The sequence below is a fragment of the Aulonocara stuartgranti genome (genome assembly GCF_965226115.1).
Source record: "Aulonocara stuartgranti genome assembly, chromosome: 23".
NCBI classification, from domain to species: domain Eukaryota; kingdom Metazoa; phylum Chordata; class Actinopteri; order Cichliformes; family Cichlidae; genus Aulonocara; species Aulonocara stuartgranti.
Genome location: NC_138958.1, coordinates 51,878,202 through 51,884,201, shown reverse-complemented (window position 1 = coordinate 51,884,201; position 6,000 = coordinate 51,878,202).

Below are 6,000 nucleotides of genomic sequence, written 5' to 3'. Positions count from 1 at the left end.
AATTAAAAGGTTCAAATTAGGCAAGAAGAATCATGAAATAAAATAATTAGCTTTCAAAATAAAGATATTTAAAGATCAGGATATGCCAGATTAAAGTTAGCAGCTTTATGCACCTCTGACACTTTCACTGGATTAGAAATAAACTAATGATTTATCACAGAATGATCAGTAGGCAGCATGGATAATTCTTATGAATAGTATTAAAAGCTTTAAAGGAAACTGGTGCAATGTAACGCTTGTTAAAAAAACAACACTATCTGGTTCATGAGAAATTTCTTGATGCATTGGGTAAATTTTATGCCCGTTTTATGTTAAGCAAAGGATTTAATAGCCTACCAAAATAATTAAAAAAAGAGAATGATAATTTTCTTAACATTGTTTGACGTTTTGGTAAAGAAAATATCAGCTGACATGAGCCTTGCTCTCCTTTGGCCCATGCTGTATTATCTTCATTGCATCACTTGCATGCAGTCAGGAGTGAACTATGTCAAAGGTCAATCAAGGGTCTCTGTTAGTACATGACTTAATAATTGATCAACAAATTGATTTACTCTGCCTTACAGAAACCTGGTTGCAGCAGGATGATTATGTTAGTTTAAATGAATCAACACCCCCGAGTCATTCTAACTACCAGAAACCTCGAAGCACAGGCCGAGGGGGAGGTGTGGCAGCAATTTTTCACACCAGCCTATTAATCAACCAAAGACCCAGACAGACTTTTAATTCATTTGAAAGCCTGATGCTTAGCCTTGTCCACCCCAGCTGTAAAACTCAGAAACCAGTCTGAGTCACGTGGTGAGGTATTGGGAATGGCTGCGTCGTAGAAAAGCTCTGAACCCCAGCCGATATTATAATGAAAATTAAATTCTGAAACAACTCCTACTATGATACCACTCGACGTTGGGGAGCACTCTAACTAAACTGGAAAAGATTTAAAGTAAATTTGGGATGAAATATGGCATCCAGTCAAAAAAAGTGTATTGTGCAGTTGTGCCTACCAACTGTCGCCATTGGAGAAGCTAGCTCTGCCAGACCTGTTAACCAAGAAGAAGGTTGGAAGAAGCGATATAGAGGCCCTGTTTGCTGAGATTGCTAAGATCGGAGTGACGCTGAACGGGGTTGCAGCTGATGTGACGTTGATTAAAACTGACACTACAGAACTTAAAAATTCTGTAGCTGCTATCCAAACGAGGCGAACAGAAGCTGAAAGTCGTATCTCAGAGGAACAGGTGGCTGTCTTGGCTAAAGATAATGCCAAGCCAATTAACAAAGTTGATCAACTATGTGCCCAGATTGATGATCAAGAAAACAGGGCTCGTCGAAAGAACCTTAGACTGGTCGGATTAAAAGAAGGAAGAGAGGCCGGGCGCGATCTATCTGATTATGTACAGAAGATACTCTCAGATGGTTTGGGACTGACTGGAGGTGAATATGAGATCGAATGATGGGTGGAGGTGAAACTGAAACGCCTGACTGAGCTTGGGGTGATCACACCAGTGGAGCATAGTGACTGGGCTATGCCTGTGGTCCCTGTCAACAAGAAGGATGGCTCCGTGAGACTCTGTGGCGATTTCAAGGTCACTCTCAATTCACAGCTCTGTGCGGATAAGTACCCACTTCCACGCATCGAGGACCTGTTTGCTTCTCTAGCAGGGGGTCAGCATTCAGTAAGCTGGACTTAGCAAATGCCTATCTACAGATGGAGGTAGAAGAGCAGTCTAAGAAGCTGCTGACTGTTTCGACTCACCCTTACCCTTTTTACCCTTTTTAATTTTTCATATTTATTTCCTATCTTATTCATAGCCTTTTCCTTTTTTTTTTCTTTAGGTCACGAGCAGTTGTCTAAGCATTTCACTGCATATCGTACTGTGTATGACTGTGTACGTGACAAATAAAATTTGAATTTGACTCAAAAAGGGCTGTTCTGTTTCAATCATTTACCTTTTGGAGTGGCGTCGTCACCTGCGTTGTTTCAGAAGGCTATGGATCAAGCGCTTCTCAGCCTGCCATACACCCATTGTTATCTGGATGACATCCTCGTCAGTGGTCCTGACAAACAGACAACCCTTGAGGCAGTTTTGAGCAGGCTGGAGGAGTATGGCCTGCGTCTCAAACAGAAGTGCCTGTTTTTCCAAGAATCAGTGGAATACCTGGGCCACATAATTGATGCGGCAGGGTTACACAAATCACCAGAAAAGGTGCGTGCCGTTATGGAAGCTCCAGCACCAGCTGATGTCAGCCAGTTACGTTCTTTTCTGGGAATGCTCAACTATTTTGGACCTTTCATACCTGATTTAGCTACAGTCCTGAAGCCGCTGAATGAGCTGCTCAGTAAAGAGAAGAAATGGACATCAGCCTGTGAGTCAGCTTTCCAGAAAGCTAAAGAACATCTGGCCTCACCAGAAATACTCACCCACTACAATCCTGAACTGCCTCTCTGCTTGGCGTGTGATGCTTCACCATATGTAGTTGGAGCCGTGCTCTCACATGTCATGTCTGATGGCCAAGAACGGCTAATTGCTTATGCTTCACGGACTCTCAGCAAAGCAGAATGAAACTATGCTCAGATCGAGTGGGAGGGGTTTGCGATAATTTTTGGAGTGTGCAAGTTTCACCAGTATCTCCACTGTCACGGTCCTCAGTCTGTGGACTCAGTGTTTTTCTGTTTGTATTAGTTATCCTTGATTTCATGATGTGTTTTGATTCTCTTGGTTTTGATTTCTGTCTCTAGTAGTCCTAGCTCCTTAGTTCTGTTAGGACAAGGACAAGTGGATGCACGGTGTCGTACTGGAAAAGACTGGGCCAGTGTCATACAAGGTGAATGTGGGAGCACAAGGAGTGTGGAAACATCATGTGGATCAGATGCTGACACGACCTGAGCCAGTATCTCAGCAGGTTGCAGTGGATCCTCCGACAAGCTCTCAAATGTCACCAGCCCAGAGTGGTAGTGACACCATGCTTCACCCTTGTACATCCCCGCAGGAAGAGACTGTTGAACAAGTTCTGGGGACCAGAATACCTCCAGAAACACCCCAGTCTGTTAAACCACCACCGTCTGACTGTACACAGGTTACAGAGGAGACCTTACCCAGTGAGAGTCACTAAGCCGCCCACTCGTTATCGTGATGGGTGAGTATATTGAAGTAGTTCTGTGAGAATGTTGGGTTCAGAGACATTATTCTCAATTTAATACAGGAAGCAACATTAGTTCCAGTTTTCATGAATGTTGTAAAAACCAAAAAAAGAAGAAGAAAGAATAAGAAAAATAAAGAAAAAAAAGTAACCCTTTAGTTAAGGGAAATGTTTCTGTGCGCGGTGCCACAGTCGCATAGCTTAGTGGGGAGGAGATGTTACCAAAATATATGGTGTGCTATACAAGCTATCACCAGTAGTGGGCACCACCCCCCGTTATATGTGTGTGTGTAATTTCTGTGTTATGTTAATAAAGAGATGAAGTCGAAATATAAACAAGCTACCGTGTGTATCAGTCTGACTATAAGCCCTAATTAGTGTGCCGACACCATAGGAGGGAATACAACAGAAATAGATTTAAATTACTCTTTGTAAGGATTTTTTGTTCTCTGAAGATTTTCTCGGGGTCTGCGATTACGTCAAATCGAAATGATAGATGACACTATTGTGCAACAACACTCAGTAAAATGTCCAAAAAATTAGATTGAGATGTCAGGTCAGCAGATTGGTGGCCGAAGGGAGCTTGTTGTGATCGATGAGTCACTTTGGTCCCAAACGAAAGGTAAATTTTTGTGACTGTAATTTTATATTACATCCATACATTTATCAACCTTTCATAGTATCTTTTAGTCATTTGTGTTCTTTTTCTTTGTTTCTGCATCAGTAGGGGAGAGGAAGAAAATAACATCGAGGGAAAACAAGACCTATCTTGCAACTTTTGGAGAAAAGATCTTGAAGACATCTTGTTCCTGTGATTACCCTTCATGTCCGGATTGGTTCCTCAGTGATAAGTGATGAATGGCGGGCCTATCGTGTACTCCCAAATTTAGGCTATGAACACCATACTGTTAACCACAGCAGGTGGCATGTTGACCATCGTACAGGTGCCCACACCCAACATCTGGAGAGAGCCTAGAGGCCTTACAAAGAGCAAATCTGGAGACTCAGGGGTAACAGATAGACTACTGTCAGATCACCTCACAGTTATTGAGTGGAACGAGTGGCTCGCAAAAAAGCACAATAATGGTACATTGGTGAGACTGACATTTCCAAAAAATACAGATAATTATAAAAGTTAATGTTGCTACTGCTATTTTTTTCACCTTTTTGAAAATGTTATTTGAACACTTCATGTAAAGAGCTACAGGTCATATAGTTTGCATTCAGCCATGTTCTGTATTACTTCAAATATTGGCTGATAGTTTATTACACTGTTTTCATTTTTGTATTTGTGTGTCCAATCTGTAAGCATTGTTCTGATGTTTTTGTGACTGGCATCTTTAAAATACAGTGTTTTCTGGATCCACCCTGTGTGTTGTCATTTATTTTTTGTTACAATATATTTTAGAAACTTTCACATCTATAAATAGGCTGTAAGGTATATATGGTCCCCACTTTAGATGAGCTCACTCAAAATACTTTACTAACAAGTAGCCAATGGTTTGTAACTTCCTAAAGTTTATTAAGGTATTTATGAGTATTTATAGATAATCTATCGAAAAAGAAGTTGGTCGATAGTGAGTTACAGCTTTGGCAGCCTTTAAGTGACAGTTATAAATAAATTGTAAGACATCTGTTAAGATATAGCAGCTGACTGATGTAACCCTGATATCCAGTATTTATAAAAAGTCTAGTATGAAACTAGTATGTGTGGTACATGTAGAGTTTTTAGTGTTATATAGGGTGTGTTAACCATCTACTCACCTTTTACCAATGATTTTGTATACCACTGAACATCCTGAAATGACTGGTTTGTAACTGATGCAAAGTAGTATTTATAAATGATTAATCAATGATTTTTAGAACATGAAAACATGATTAATAAAAAGTGTTGTACATTAGCTTAATCATCATGAATAAAGTGTTAATAGCAGTGCTTGTAAACTATTAACTGATTATGAGAAATACTTTGTAGATACTGTAGGGATAATTAAGTAACCATTAACTACTGCTTAACAGATGATTAACTAATGCTTAATAGTGTGCACTTATTATAAAGTGTTACCTGTTGGGGCTTTATAAGAAAGCCAGAACATCTTACTACTCATCACTGACTGACGGCTGACAAAAAGTCAGAGCTCTGTTGAGCCAACCATTCCTTCAACGTTAACTAGTAATGACTTCATGAAGTTCTTCACAAATAAAATTCTTATCATTAGAGAAAAAATTACTCAAAATCATCTCTTTTTCTCCAATTGATCTTTCTGAGTTAACTTCAATAATTACTTCCTCCAAACCATCAACGTGTCTTTTAGACCCCATTCCTACAAAACTGCTCAAAGAAGTCCTGCCATTAATTAATGCTTCGATCTTAAATATGATCAACCTATCTCTAATGATCGGCTATGTACCACAGGCCTTCAAGCTGGCTGTAGTTAAACCTTTACTCAAAAAGCATCTCTAGACCCAGCAGTCTCAGCTAATTATAGGCCAATCTCCAACCTTCCTTTATATTAAACATCCTTGAAAGAGGCAAACAGCTAACAGATCATCTGTCACAGATTATTAGGTAGAAGACTCACTCGCAGGACTCTGAAGTTTTAGAGAGAAGGTAAGGGTTTATTTACAATGTGGCACCAAGTGAGGATATATACATATATACAGTGAGACAGATAACACGGGGCTCCAGGGAGTGGAGGGGTGTCAGAAGTGGAGGGAAGGTCCAAGGCAGGTGCACACACGCTCCTCTTCAAATCAGAATCAGAATCGCGTTTGTTGGCCATGTATATGCACAGACACATACAAGGAATTTGGTTCCTTGGCACAGCAATGTAAATCTCAACAATGTAATCAACACAATTCACCCAC